The 16,014-nt window shown below is 38.9% G+C and overlaps 1 protein-coding gene and 1 long non-coding RNA gene across 5 annotated transcripts in view; one reads left to right on the top strand and one right to left on the bottom strand.

The window, feature by feature from the left end:
- The window catches only part of ALPK2 (alpha kinase 2), a 79,751-nt gene that overhangs the window by 14,896 nt on the left and 48,841 nt on the right, over positions 1-16,014 (bottom strand). Inside the window, exon 12 of the transcript XR_004746191.1 lies at positions 4,645-4,878. The gene's annotated coding sequence lies outside the window, so the exon portion shown is untranslated. The remainder of the gene's footprint in view (positions 1-4,644; positions 4,879-16,014) is intronic.
- Positions 267-13,092, top strand: LOC118156227. 4 transcript variants are annotated; one of them, XR_004746196.1, is made up of 4 exons: positions 267-698; positions 6,872-7,047; positions 8,875-9,079; positions 12,861-13,092. It is a non-coding gene; the product is annotated as an uncharacterized LOC118156227 (long non-coding RNA). The 4 variants fall into 4 exon arrangements; XR_004746197.1 differs by lacking the exon at positions 267-698 and adding an exon at positions 6,013-6,142; XR_004746195.1 differs by lacking the exon at positions 267-698 and having other exon boundaries at positions 6,423-7,047.

Genomic DNA, 16,014 nt, shown 5'->3' with positions numbered 1-16,014 from the left:
ATTTCACAACGTTAAAATACATGTTTCTCCCTGCATCAGTGACCGTATCTTATTAAAGCATACTTCAATTTAGCATGCTGTCAGTCTGCCGAGAGTTGGAGCACTACAGTTACAAGCTCTTTCATTCCAAGAACGGCGCAGCCTAACAGCCACAACAGCAGAGCACACTCCTAGCGACTGAAACTACTCACAGGAGTTGAAGCTGCAATAATTTTTCTAGCAAACAGACATTGCCAAATGCCACCATGAAAAATTAAGTCCTATCATAAGCGTAAACAGCAGACCAGAGCTGACAAGTCCTGGAGAAATAATACCCATAGTAACAATCAAATCAAAGAGAAGACTTGCTCTTGATACATTTCAGACTGAGTAATCTTTAACAAACTCCACAGAAAGGGTCTATTCTGACCCCAGAGCAGCACATAGAGCCTGTTGTTTTGGCAGAGTGGATACAAATGCCACCTTTGTACACTGCCATACTCAGCACGCAGTTTCAAAGATAGCTGCAGTAGGATATTGTTTGAAAGTAAGCTGGAAAAACATCAGCTAAAGTCGGTAGAAAATAACCCACTCTCCACTGGGGACAAAGACTAAGCTTTGCATGCATGGCATTTTTTTTTGTTGTTTTGTTTTCTTCCAGTCATAATAAATTTCCTCAGAAGAAAAACAAGTTTTGAAGAGTATTCTAGGAACAACAGGTGAGTTCCAATTTCATTTCATACAGAATTTATGCTGCAAACAAAAAGAATATATTCTGCTTACCAGTTAAAAAATATATATATATACATACATACATATATAATTTCTGAATCCCTGAATAAGCCATGAAAGAAAAGTATTGAAATGACTAAAAATTGCATAGTTTAAGACCCTTCACTTCAACAAGAAAATAACTAATTTCTACTTGGTCTTTATATAAACTCAAGCCTATCTTATATGTAGGAAAAGAGTTTAATCTACTTATATTACTGACACAGCAATTGAACATGTTGAATTGATTTCCAATACAACAGAAAAACAAAAAACTTAGAAAATGATGTTTTATTTCATTGTCAGTAGAAACTTTAACCTTTTAAAAATAAAGGCCAGAAAATTCAAACTTCTTCAGCTCAAGACAACTCCTCTAAGACTAAACATATATTTCAATAAGTTTGCATGACTTAAAAAAAAAAAAAATGTAGCTTAAATATGTTTTTTTTGTTTGTTTTTCCTGAGAAACATCAAGAAGTTATCAGTGATTCTCCAAAAGAGGAATGTCATATTGCATTATGGGGGCTAGGAAGTATAGTCTCTACGCGCACTATTACAGGCTAAGCCTGTTTCAAAAAAAAAATACTGAAACATCTCAGTTGCATTTGCAAACAGAAAAAATTTTTGTTTCAAGATATAAATATTTCAAGTGGCCATCTGTTGCAAACTGAACTTGGAATTTTCCTCTCCATTCCCCCACATTGGTGTTTTAGGAACTAGTTCGCTGGTCAAATTCCTTTCCTTTTCTAACACTAATACCAAAGCAAAGAGATAGTAAGGAGAGAAGCACAGAAAAAAGGAAAATGTTTCCAATTCATTTGTCTTTTAAATGCATTCTGAGCACAAGGCTGTATAACGTGAGAAACTACTGCAGCCGTTCTGGTCATCTGAATTGCTATGTGATTAGAGGCAGCCAATTCCCATTATTTGCACTTAAGTCCTATTAACATCAAAACTGCCAGGTGTCTTTAAGAGCTCATACACTCAGCCATTTACCCCTCTCCCCAAGTACCGAGGAGGTAGTGAGAAACTTCCCATTTTACACTGAGTTCTTCCTTTCAAAAAGGAGCCTACATCTGCACACAGGCCAACAAAGTATATGAATATACATGAGGAAGGACCACAATACTGCATGTTTTCTTTTTCATAGCAAAGATTTTCTGGCAAGGTACAGGATAGGATATTCTCAAACACCATCAAAAGCATGCCTGTTAACGTTCAATATTTAAAAAAAAAAATAAAAAAATAAAAAGGTTGTTTCTTAGACTCCAGAGTTATGGTACGCTACACCAGATTTCTGTAAGATAACCAAAAAGCATTTATGCGTGCTACCATCTGTTGCAGGGCAAGAAGCCCCTGAGGTGAACATTGATTAAGCATGGTCTATGGGGTAGGAAAGAGTCATCATTTTTTGGGAACCTGATACCACTGGAATCTGCCCTTGTTAAACCCGGGATAGATCAGTTACCCCTAAGTAAGTTTTCCAGCATTTCATTCATTTATATCTTTGGAAACAATGTAGCTTCACTTTTGGAATTCAAGCACTTTACCCAACACGTTGCTGGGACATGAATACCTAAGCCTCATTGATCAACAGTGATTTTGGAATCACACCTCAGACAAGTGCTTTTGGGAACTCCATGCCACACTGCTCAGTTAGTAGACTGCAAATGCAGAGATTTACAGGAGCTGATATGAAAAAGTTTGTGTTACTGTGTCCTGAACCATCTTGCCCAGAAAGCCTTCCTCCAATACACAACACAGAAACTGCGCGTGGCATAGACCCAGGTTATCTCACCTACCCAGGCCATCTGAACATAAGACCACCTCTCATTCTATTAACCACAAACCTTCTTATTTTTCCACCCTCAGACATTTTAAGTCAATTCCCAGGCATAGAGACTGGGGGAGGGGGGAGAGACACAAGTTTACTGATGATTTACTTCAAATCCAGCTGATTTTCTACCATCTACAGATACACATTCTATTTAAAAAAAAAAAAAAAAAAAAAAAGTAAAATCTGATATATGCCAAGGGAACAACGACTCCTGCAGTTTTAATTGCTGAATATTAACACCTCGGAGTGACCACATTACAACCAAAGATTAGAAGTCTAGAACAAATCTTTCCTGCTTTAATTGTCAGTTGGAAACTTACTCCAGCCAAGTTAATCCAGATGAGCAGTCGCAATAATTCTAGTGCCATTACTATCTAGTATATTTAATACCCAGTGCATAGGTAAGATTCTACAGTTTAACAGAGACTATTCTGAAGACCTATCCGCTTTGAATCCAAGGATTCCAAAGTCTCTGGAGAGGTCCCCAGGCTACCATCGCACCCGCTTTTACTGAAGACTTACTTCTCTTTGTCTCAACAATAGTATAACTCCTAAACCCTGCTTCTGCAGCCAGCACATTAACAATTCCTCTTCCAATATTTTTGTTAAACGATGCTGCAGTTCTCAAAGTTGCCCAGAACTGCTAACACTTCATTTTAATTTGAGCTCAAGATCCACATTTTACTCACCTGTTGTTTCTACACGCAAAGTTATCCACAACACAAACTGCATAGATCTCACTGGCCCAGTTAAAGGACACCATTCAGGCTTCAAAGTGAAAACCAGCTTCTGCTTCCTGAAATAATATCCCTTCCATTGCATTCTCCAATTGCCAATATATCAAAATTTTCTGTTTGAAAGAAAGATCTCTTTTCACAGAAACAGCTGCTTTCTTTTTCTCCCTGCTTTAGTCCTTGTTCTCTTTTCCCTGTAGAAACATCTTTCAACATATAAAGAGAAATTACGATGCCTGACTCTAGCCACCTGCATTAATCTGAGCAAATAGGGACAGCTGTGCTCAAGATGCCTATACCCTTCCCCTACATACACTCTTTGTTGACAGAAACATGACTACTTAGACTAGAAAAAGAAACTGCAGATTCTTTTACTGTGGCCTTGAAATCGAGATTTTGTGACAAGTATCTCAGTTCAGCAGAGCTATGGCATCCAGGACTAGAATAGCCACACGAAATTCAACTTCATGCTGCATAGGACAGTTAGTCAACTAAGGAACACTGCTACCTGAGAAGACTAAACATGAGATCTATGTAAAGATTACATTTAGCAAGTGAAATGTCTGTAATGTCATATGAAATGACAACTAACATCTTTTGATTTTGTCCCCACTTTTTGTCTCCAAAACATTGACATTACAGCCATGTTATTTTTGCTCATTGTAACAGATGTAGAGGAATAAAGAAGAGGGGAAAAAGCCCTGCTAAGCTCCATTTAAGTACCCTTAACTTGGCTACTTCTTGGCTCAATGCACTCCTAGTATATAGGTCAATTCCACGGAGTTCTTTTTCCAGTCACCATTTGGCCAGAACAACTTCTAACTACTAGCAGGAGGATGGGTTAAATTTTCAACACAGAATTCTGAAAACAGCGTCATGATTTTTCAACCAATTTCTGAGTCTGCAGTTTTTATCAAAAGACAAAAATAATAAAAAACACACCAAAGCCTACGCTGAGCTGTACTGGCTGAAATGCTTCACCTGAAGTACAGTGGGAGACAGAGGCAAAGCACATTGTGACTACTCATACCCAGAATGAACTTCACCACTCACAGAAAAGTTAAAACAATGATTAATTAGAGCCGATTATAGCAAGCAAAAGGTGCCAGGCACCCTTTCCAGCCTACTCCTACTTTCTACATTTTCATTATCTACTCCGGTGCAGACAACTGGAGCTGAATTCACCTGTGGGATGCTTTTCCCTCCCATGGGTGGTCAGACTTTTCCTTCCAGAAAGGGACGTTCCGGGTTCAGCTGGCCGGGCCAGCAAGCCGCAGCCCCGCCAGGCTGCAGACCTCTGTCTCATAGGCCACCAACACTCACCACGTCCTCTGCAAGCAGGTCCTAGCAGGCCGAAGACAGCTGCAGTGAGATGGCTCCAAAGGGAGCAGAAAACATAGGGCGAAAACGTGCATCTCCTCCCTGCAGACCGCAGCTGCTGAGCTCCCTCCAACCGCAGGCCCTGTGCCGGGAGGGCGCTTTCCGGAAGGTTCCGCTGCCTCCGAGCGTCCCACCCACGCTATTTTCCCTCTCAGGAGTGAGAGTGGGGGGTAAAGCCTGCAGGTAAAATCCTGAAACATTCCTCTGCTGGGTGTAAAAGTATCATGCAGATACAATGATGCTGAACACACATGAGCAAAAGTTAGTAAGATGTTAAGGCCTTTTCCTCTGTGGAACAAGTGCTAACTTGTTTTGGTTTCTTCTCTTTTCTGATGTAGGTGGCATTGGCCACCACCGAGCAAAGATTTGACTTATTGTGGCAAATTCTGAAGATAATAATACTACTGGGATTCAGACTCCAAAATGATTTAGAGCTCTAGTCTTGAAATGATTAGCCCATGCTTACTGTTCAAAGATCACACTTTCTGCACTCCATGCGTGTAACACGTCAGTATCTACCACAGTACGGAAAGAGCTGAAACTGTGGGCAAGAGGGAAGTGGTGGTACAAATCTCTCTGATCACAGAACCACTTGTTCTACCAAGTTTTATGTGTTTAATGACTGGCAGACCAAAATAAATCATACAGCAGCATAGTGAACTGATACTCACTGACCCAAATTCAGAGTAACAGTCTGTATAATGTAGGGGCAGGGCAATTTTAGGGCCATTACCACTCAGTGCTTACAGCTGGCTGTATGTAGAGGGGGAGGTCTACAGACTTCCTGGTAGCATCTAGGAAGGAAGACAGGTTACAAAAAACTTATCTCACATTCTTTGTAAATATCCGTTACTAAATAATTTGATCTGCTGTGATTCATGATTTATAGGGCTAATGCTTTGCCTGAAACGCATAGGTTGCAGAAGTGGTTGGCAGGAAAAATGAAGTTCTGTGTCTTTGATAATATCTGATTGTCTGATTGGTAATTAATTGACTGGTAATTAATTTCTCAGACTAGTGGAAGCAGCGTCGCTGACCTCAGCAAAAGACTTAAAGCTAAGGAGAAAGTAACAATGTTTTCTGAGGGAGTAGTCATCCAGGTGGGTGAGGAGTTGCCCCTAGGGTTAGGTAAATGAACATAGGTTTTCTGTGTTAGCCATCTGCTTACAACAAATTATTTAAATTCTATCCACAGCTGTTTTGCTGGGGGAACACACAAATTTCATGGATGGTACATAGGTAGTTGGACTTTATACCAATTTATTTAATCTGAAAATAACCCTCTGTCTGAATTCTTTGTGTCTGATCTGTCAGATGGTGAATTGTCGTAAGGAATACCAGGATGATCTAGAACTGATGTAATGAGTTTGATGATTGGGAAACTCAAATCAATTTCGTTTACTGAGCCCCAGAAGTAATCAGGAGAGATCATGTTTTCCAGGTTAAATACCTTTGCTCTACTTTATAATGCTTTAAGTTAATCTTTCCCTATCTAGTAGTCAGAATGACCAGCATAGGTAATCTTTAACTCCTAGCCGTTGACTAACAAGGGTCACAGAATTTTTTGCTGTGATCTAAGTTGTCCTAGTGCTATATATGCCTTACCTTTGCCTATTATATTGTAGTATTAGTGCCAGGAAAACCTGCTTCCTTTAATGTTCATGAAGGTTGTTGCCTCTGGAATATTGTAGGAATTTGTAATAAAAAGATAAACAAATACCAATTTTGCTCACTTCCAGCCCAGTAATTCCTGTAGCAATTTCCTCTCACAAATGTAATGGTCATACCATAAACTGACAAAAATCAGCATAGCTTTACAGAAATTAGTATGTCATAGCAAAGGGACAAATTAATAAACGTCATTAGATACATGCCAGTTTTTTTCCATAAAACGTGGCCTAAAACTTTGACCAAGATTAGTCTGAAAGCTTTAAACCATGCCCACAGCTGAGGGATTGTAAAATTTTCCACACATAAAACAGCCAACCCCAGATCAGTTTAATTCTAAAAGCATTCACTGTATGCTCATTAAAGATAGAGGCTGAGTAAAGCCATAAAGGTATAGGTCAAATTCTCATATGTGAATGGCCATCAGTACAACAGTTAAGTTCTGAGGCTGCTAATCTAAGTAAAGAAAGTAAAAGAAAATGTTTAAATATCTATTTCACAGGACTGCAGGATGGGAGTCTCCTTGGACTGGTGCCTCAGTAATTTCCCTTTAAATCTCTATATCTTACAGCATCACATTTTTCAGACCAGAATCTCAGCTGAGGGTCCAGTTGCCCATCTCCTTCATCCCATTGTGAAAAACTTCCCAGAATGGAAAGTCCTGTTTTTACTTCTGTGGTAAGTTATCATTACCGCAATTTTGCAGTTGTTCTTCAATTCTTTCCACATGGAAAATGCTTCATTCCTCAGATTTCTATTTCACACTTTATATCCTCCATGTTACATATATGAAAAATGATAGGAAAGAACTCTTCCATGGACCAAATTTCAGTGTTTGTACAGTGACACCTTAGCTAACAGGAGCAGTGCACATAAAATGGAGTCTGGCAATCACAGAATTCTTTAGGTTAGAAAGGACCTTTGGAGGTCACAGGGAGCAAGCACTTCTCTTCTCTGAGCAGTGCCAACTTCAAAGTTAGGTTGAACTTCAAAGTTAGATAATTTTGCTTGGGGTCATACCTACGTTTTTTCAAGAGAAGAATTTGGCTCTTGGATGAATGTGCAGTGTGTATTGCATTATTTGTCCTTGTGTCACCTGTATTGACATTTGAACAAACCAGTTTTTTTTTTTTTTTTCTTCCAGAATTTCCAAATAATTTGGCATTTAATTTCACAGAATTGGACCAAACCAGTCTGCAACAGTAATGAATGTTGCAATGATGTTTCAGACTCTCATCTGTGGCTTCATGTGCACTTCATTTACAATTGCCATTTTGAAGAAAAGAGCTTTTATTTAGAAACATATCCCCCAAAACACTGAGTAAGTGGTGTTTCTTTTGTGCAAAGAAACGTGTCGCATTTTAGTTTTTCTCTATTATTTTTGGAGAACAGAATGACATTTTGTTTTATTTTTGAGATGTTTTGTCCTCTTTTTGTCGCTGCACAACCAGCTGAGCTTGGCAGGTAGCCATGGTTTCCCTTTCTTATAGAACACCTGAAGTTAGGCAGCAAAGATTACGGTGCTTTTAACCTACGAGTAAGTGACTAGGATTGTGTTCTTACGAAATTTTTAACTTCAGTAACTTTCTTCAATACTCTATCATATAGCGCAGAGTATTAAAGCTAACACTCAGGCATGTGCTTTTTTCTTTTCCTGTCTCATTCTCTACTTCCCTACTAAATGTCACCTGTTGGCATTAATCATTTGTGCTTTGTGTTAATTAAAATCTTTAACAAAACTGGAAATGGTGCAGTGACATTGCTTTTACAACTAAGTTCAGAAAAATGTATATTCCTAATAATGATTCTGCAGTTTTTCGTTAGGCAAAAATACTATTATTGAACTATAAATGCAGTGATATGACTGCACTAAATATAGCTCCTTTATTGAACAAAAAGCACAGTTACACACCTTTCTCTTTTATTCATGTCTGCTGCCATTATTATGTTAGTGTATTTGAGACTGGAACTACACTGTGATTAGGCAGCATTTTTGCCATTAGTGTTCAGGTAGGCTTAACTGACGTCAGACTTTTCCCCAACCTCATAGGTGAGTTGGAAAATGAAACTAATAAAAAAGGTAATGGACTCTTGCAGAGTTATGAAAATTCCTGCACAAAAAGACAGTAAATCAAAATAAATAGATTGGTAAAGTCCAGCAGTGAACATTAAGGTTAGAACTGTGATCTGAAGAACTGATGAATTCACTCTTGCTACAAGTAAGCAATTAATATGAAGACCTAATAAACACTCTTCATCTTGGGGTTAAGCAGAACAGGCAATTGAAAAAAAAATAAAATATGTATTTTTCATTTTTCCCTATCCACATGTCATCTCTGAAGGGAGAGAAAATGGAGCTTTCAAGGATTTTTTTCCCCGGTTCTTCAGTCTGTTTAACTGAAGGTGACTCTGGCTCTGTGCAGTGAGGGCCATCTCCCACCCCCAAATCAATATTTTAATATGTCTTATCAGAAAGAGAATGAATTGTTTACTTTAAAACCTCAGGATCCCATAAAGGGCAAGGCAAAGGTGTCCACTGGAAACAGAGGCTTTCTACAGCTGACCACTGACTGCTGTGACTTGTAAAAGAAAACTAACATCTCCAACGATCCGAATACAATGATAGTCATCAAAATGTCATACAACTGAACCTCTGTTCTGACACATCCCAACGACACACCATGGGATCATTTGCTAGTTGTGTGAGATGGTAAGTGCTTTTCTGTGCTTGTTTCATGTAAATAAATGGAAATGCTAACATGTACTAACAGAAATTAAAAAGCGTAAATGAGTTTTGAATAATAAGCACTTCAGCATATCAAAATGACTGCAAATGCCTGTGGCTTGTGTAATTTAACAGGATTTAATGTCTTGTACATAGTGATCTCAGCCTGCACTTTCTATTAAAGAGATTAGGTAGCTTTAGAAAAAAAATAAAGTTGGTAGTAAGCATGCCTAGTCTTCACCAAGGTTACAGGAATGCTTCCAATTCTGAATACATGAAAAGGACAATTTTGTGATCCGTATTCAGATACTTCTTGAAAAATTTTGTTCTTCACAATGATCTTCTCAACTGGAACATTCTAGTAATATTCTTTATATGAACATCTAGCAGAAGAAAAGCAAAAAGTAGATTTTTCTTTTTCCTGTGCTGATTATTTTTTTCTTCCTCCCTGTACTAATCTGTTGTTTTGAGTTGCAGTACTAAAAGCTGGTGGCCATTTCTTTATTTTGTTACCTTTTGTTCACAGAAATACTCCTGTTGAAGCTGCTGGCAGCTTCCATGTAGTTGTGGAACTATAAAACTGCCTGCTTGAGGTTGCCTGGCTATCTATTGACAAACATTTCACAAGAAAGCCTAGTGGCACATCTGCCCGTGCCCTGCTGCTGCTCTTGGCACTGTATATGCCAGTGACTGTCCAACTTTACCTTAGCGAACTTAAGAGTAGGATCTTGTTTAACTTTTCTTCTCTGATGCAGATATAATGGCAAGTAAAATGTGTATGGGGAAAGATAAAGGGGGAAACCACTAATATCATGATGAGTTAGAAAGCAGTGTATAGTACTTGTGTCTATTTGGCATTAATTTCTAATTATCACCAGCTAAAGCATAGACACATTTATTAAAAATAGTCTCTGGACCTCAGCAAGCCACATCCTGACTAGACATAATGTGTTCTGGGTGTGACTCTGTGTCCTGTCATTAAATCAAAAAATTCAGTGCCATTTTGATGCACAGGATGTGCTGCATATCCTTTCCTTCTTTTGGAGGTGACTCCTTCATAGCTGTGATTTCACAGGGGCCTGACCTGTCTGTGGATCTGCAAATCTGCCCAACCACTCTGCGTATGCATTTCCCCACAGCACATGCAGACTCAAAACACAAAGTCAGTTAAAGATAAAAAATCATTTGGAAAAGTTTCAGCCCTGCCCAAGCATTTATAGGCTTGCTTCTTTGACAAAGGTGTGAATGACAGAGCATTTGTAATAATCACGTTCAAAACACAAAAACAATCTGACATGGTAAGCAGCTAGTGACAGTTCATTTCTCTGCTATTTACCAGCCAAGGGCCACTCAGAACCCAGCTCATGCTGCCAAGTCACACTTACTCTAAGGTTTGATTACATGTACTTATAAATCAGTAGTTTTACTGGTTCAGAGCTCCAATGAGTCTGCAACAGCTGATCAACACAAGTTGAACTACATGACATTTACAAAAAAGTTTCCATAAAAGAGATAACGTTGCATCAAAAGGTAAGGATTGCAAAATACTTTTGTTACACTGTGCAAAGTATGCTGGTGGTTCAGTATTATTCAATATATGTAGCCAGCCAGCTAGTTTGCAAGTTAGTGTCTCCCCTCTGCTGACACTAACTTTTGATTGCTGTGGACTACAGTGAGCTGGATTTCCCTACCTGATGATCTACATTTAAAATCAATATTTGGAAGCCCTAGGCCCTTATCCTTAAACATTTTCTGTTGCAGTTCTTTCTGCTTTCTCAAGCCAGGGCTGCTGTTTCTGCAGTAGCCGTCAATCTGTGTGTCACCTGGAGAGCAGATTTCTGTGCTGGAGCTTTTCCTGCAGAGAGCCATGTCCTACTCCCCTCTGCCTCCAGTGCTTCAGTTGACCTAGTGGCAGTTGCCCATACACAGTCTCTTATTTTGGGGCACACAGATCTGTGATTCTCACAAATTGCAGCATGCCCTGATTCAAGCTAGGGAATGCTGCTCCTTAAAGCTGATACTTAAAGTAATGACCACTTGGTCTAAACAAGTATAGAACTGTGATTTCCATCCATAGCTGTACCACACTCAGCTGATATGCCTCAGTTCTGTCAAACATTTATATTTTACAAACAGCTGATCATAGAGATTTATGCCTCTCCCTTTTGTTTCTCAGCTGGAATAGATGATGGGAGTGCTGACAGCAGACTGGGAATAAAGCAGAGTTGCTAAGGCTGTTACTGTGTGATGACACATCATCAGGGGAGTGAATTAGGAAAGATTAAAAAAAATGAGATTGACAGGAAGGCTAAACCCATGGGAGGAGTTCTGAGGATCTGAGAAGTCTACACATTGAATGATTTAACTTGCTTAACATTTTCTATTGCTAAAATGCTATCAGATCCAGAAGACTATAAGAAGGTGTAGCTTTCTTATATATGGGCTGCAAATACTCCCAAATACATAAAATACATAAAAATGTGAATGCATTTACTAAGCATAAAAATGAGATGGATGCTTTAAAAGCATTATACTAATATGTTCTGTTCTCTTCTCCCGGCACAAAAAGACAATTCCTTCCCCTCTCAGGAACACATCAGAAGGGTTCTTCTAACCAATCCATACAGCATTCTTTTCTGAGTTACAAAGTTCAAGCCTTCTGTAGCCACAAGAAACCACTGCTGAACTAAGCACATATGAAATCTTACCAAATTCTTCAAAAACTGAAAAATAATATTTAATGTAACCTGCTCTCCCTGAAAGATTTTTTTTTTTAATCCAATTTTAGGGGAATAAAGGACTTACACTCAGTAGTTCTCCTTTTTCTTGAAGTTAGTAGGTTTCATTACTATTATCAATTAGTAATTTGTTATTGCTATTGATGAACGTTCACTAGCTGGCTTGCACTTTCACAAAGCTACCTTCTGTCTGCACAGGATACCTAAGCTCTGGTTTCTAATTCTAATATATCCTCCCTTCTCTGGGCTCCTTCTCCATTTTCTCTGCTGCTTTGCAGTATTCAGATGTGATCGTAACATTCAGCTGAATACCCATGGTTTAAGAAATCACTGTGCATAAGATACTCAGTAAGTTTTTGTATGCTCTTAGACCACTCCTCATGAACAGAATCTTTTACATCTTCTTTTTTTTTTTTTTTTAAAATACTGAGGATGTGCAGAAAAATTACTTGCAGGTTAAACACAGAAACGTGCTCTGTCTTGTCAAACAACAACAAACACACACACACAAAAAAAAAAAAAAGTGAAGAAGAAGAATCATGTACCTTAGTTACACTGCTTAATTCATTGTTGGATGTGAAGTGTCACAGAAGAACTTGTGCTGAATGAAACAGTTGGAGGAGAAGCCCAACTTGCTGTCTAAGTAGGCTGGTTCTAAAACGTTAGAAAAAAACAAGTATATGGAAAACAAATATAGTCTTTAGCATCATGACTCTGATCTAACATAGAATAAGCCCCTGACTTCTATAGATATGAGTTATCTCCATTAATAAGAGAAAGGTACAAGTCCTTGCAGAAAATGCTTCATCCCTCTTTCCATAAATTTGTCTCTTAGGGCAGCACTGATGACTTTCTAAAAGTGCCTGTCCATTTCCTTTGTCTATAAAGGCACATTTAAAGCTACTTAGCTTTCAGATGTCTACAGCTGAGACAAAAATGCTGAATCCTATCTCCCACTTCCTTGGTGAGAACCCTGATGTGCCACATTAAGTATGCATACTGATGGTCTTTTTCTCTGTGTTTTGCAGATCTTTGAAGTCTCCATGCTGAAGTCTGCATGTGTGCATATTACTTCTTCCATGGACTAACAGTCTACTAGGAGAGCTGTGGAGTGTGACAATGGTGTTTGTGTCCAATCTATCAAACGCCATTATCACACTAAATAGCTACTGGTAGATCAGACTTCAATTCAGAAAACTATATGAACTGTAGCAATACATTCTCCTATTGTGCTGTGGAATAAATAAGCTTTCTACATGTCAGGATGTACAAGTAAACCCACAGTAATACGTGGGAAATACATAACTCTATGTGCATTTCCAGATTCGCACTGTAAAGCACACAAGAATCATCTGAATCACAGAATCATAGAATTCTGAAGGAATCTTAACACCAGTGTTGGGAAAGTGGATTTCATTGCAGTTGATGCAGCTGTAATTACTCTACCTCTGAAAAACAAGGCTGGCTTGGGATTTTCATTTTCCTGTTGGATTGTCCATGACAATAGAGTACTGAAGCCCATTACGTGATGTAGTCAAACCCTGGGTCTTTTTTTGGCACCCAATTAAAACATATGGGTTTCAAACATTAATTAGCTGACATGCTTGTAACACTTTTCAATCAGAACACCTTTCAAAATGTTGATAAAAAGCTATTACACCTAACTGGAAACAACATTTATTCACATTTCAAATGCTTGCAGCTTTGTTCCCTTCCATATCACAACTGTATATGCAATTTCAGCACTATGCTCAAGTCCATCATTTTACGTTCTGAACCTGCTGTTTTGGAAAGGGACACAATTTCCTCATAGAAGTTCTTCTGAAAACTTTTGTGAAGAATAAGAATCAACTGTGGGAACTTTCAAAGGGATTAATGAAAGCCAGGAACAAACAATGTAACGGGGGGGGGGCGGCAAATTTCCATTGAATAATCCAAGATTTAGGCTCACAGAATACTGTTTTCTGATTTGCAAAGAGTGGTAACCATAATTCAGCATGTTCATATGTTCATGGTTCATCAGCATGTTCAAAATTTTGATTGTTAAGTAACCAGGCATACATAATGAATAGGAAGCTTCCTATGGCTGTATTTCAGTGATGTGTAGAGTGCTGTTGGAAGATATATTTATCCTTCATATATTATACAGTGTTTCCATTTTGCAACCAATTTCATTAGTATTTCCCAACAGAACATGCTCAGTAAGTTACTTAATTTTATTCTCTAAACCTTGTTTTCTTCCATTAGTTATTGCTGTGCAACAGTCATTAGCAATGCATACTGCTGAAAACTAACAGAATAACTACAATATTGTATAGTAAAATTCAGTTCTAGTCCAGATTTTTGTAAAAAGAATTCTCAGCACCTCAAACAATAATAACAACCTCTGAGCTTCACAGAGGAACACAGAGCAGTTTTCCTACACCTTACATATATCCTAACTGTTCTTTGTGTTCTCCCTTTTCTTTTGTTTCCACCTGTTCTGGAAACCTGCACTGCCCCTCTGTGCAGGTACCTGATAGAGCAATAAAAGATATCTGAATGGAGAGTAACCCTGTGGCGCCTGGACTAACTAGTGCAGGAACACTCTTGCATAAGGAAGAATATAAAGCTTACTGCCTACAGGGAGAAGGAAGACTGTAGGATAAAAATGAAGAAGCGAGGGTAATTTAAAAGTCAAGTTTCTTCTGATTTAAATCATAGGAACTAATATATGGACGGTATCTCCTGAGCTCTTCCACAGAGTATTATTTGGTGTTTCGTCCAGTACATTTCCAGGTATTTCAAGGATGTTAACGTTTACTTTTTTAAATAAAAATATATACTCCAGAATGTATAAAAATGTGTTAAAATGTCCTTTGTAGCCTAAGTGATCTTGGGTGATATTGTCAGCAGATCAGTCCTGTCTTCGAGAATGGGTTTCTGAGGCAGTAAAAAACACATCGCTAGATACAAAGCCTGTTATTTAGTAGCTTCAAAGTGGTTACGCTCTAGGCAAAAATGAGAAGTTTAAACCAGAGATAGCCCACACCTGTGTACACGGAGTATACTTTTTTATTAGCCAGATGCAGGAACGACTGCACAGACTCTTCTGTTCCGGAAATAGTCATGATGATACAGGTACTACAGAGTGCCAAGGCTAGAGACAAACACAGTGCAGACATTGTCACCTTTAGCCTTCTAGATCTTACCAATGTCGTTTCAGCTTGCAGTTCCCCAGATCCTGCATTCCAGAAGTGCAGATCATCCCAGATGGGCTGAGAGCCTTTTACGATGGGTTGCTTTTTTTTTTCCCTTCCAATCCAAAATAAACATCAGACACAGGGACAAGGAAAGGGAAAGAGCAAAGTCAATGATAGAGAATATGAAGGAGAAGCGGAAGTGAGATGGTACATATAGGAGCACAGAAGACATGAAGCATAGGGAACAAGTTGCTTCAAAGGTAGAAGAGGAAGGTGAGGGTTCAGACCCAAGCTAGGTCAGTACCATACGAAGGAGACTTTATTACCTTTATTGAGGGACAGCTCAAGCTGAGAGGTAAGGCCAAGAACAGAAGTGAGAACACCATGTAGACATCCAATGAACACAAAGATGTTATTAACCCTGGTCCAGCATCAGCCACACTAGAGCCAAGGTAACTCCTACCAAAACTACTTTTGTAGTGTCACACCCAGAAATGCCCCAGTTTCTGGGAACACAGTGCAGCAGTACTAGCTGTAACACTGCACAAATCCTGTTCAGCTGCGTAAGGTTTAGCTAAGTAGTACAGCTGTACTGATTTCAGATATCACTTACCCCTGGAAGCAGCACAGCTTCATTCACATGCAAAGCCATGAGCAAAAATGGATCTGCACCTGGAACCCATCCACCATGTACTTTCCTCAGCTGGTTCAGTGCCCTGAGCAGCCATGTGCTTATGCTGATCAGTCAGCTGGATAACATTACAAAGGCCCAGAAAAAAATTGCTTCAGGGGCTTGCAGTAGCTCCTAGTAGGAATATGTTACTTGGTAGCTATAGCAAAAAATGCGTACCCAGTCCTGCTTCCATCTGAAAGACATACATGTTTTTTCTGAGTTATTTGAAAGTAGAAAGACAGGTGGAAGATTTAAAAAGGAAGTGTCCCCTGAAGCATCCCCTGTTTCTGTAAAACTGGCCACATCAGGAAAGAGCTGGCTTCAAGA

This window comes from Oxyura jamaicensis, chromosome Z, assembly GCF_011077185.1.
Source record: "Oxyura jamaicensis isolate SHBP4307 breed ruddy duck chromosome Z, BPBGC_Ojam_1.0, whole genome shotgun sequence".
NCBI classification, from domain to species: Eukaryota; Metazoa; Chordata; class Aves; order Anseriformes; family Anatidae; genus Oxyura; species Oxyura jamaicensis.
The sequence above is the reverse complement of the archived record's forward strand: the minus strand, read 5'-3'. Positions and strand labels throughout refer to the sequence as shown.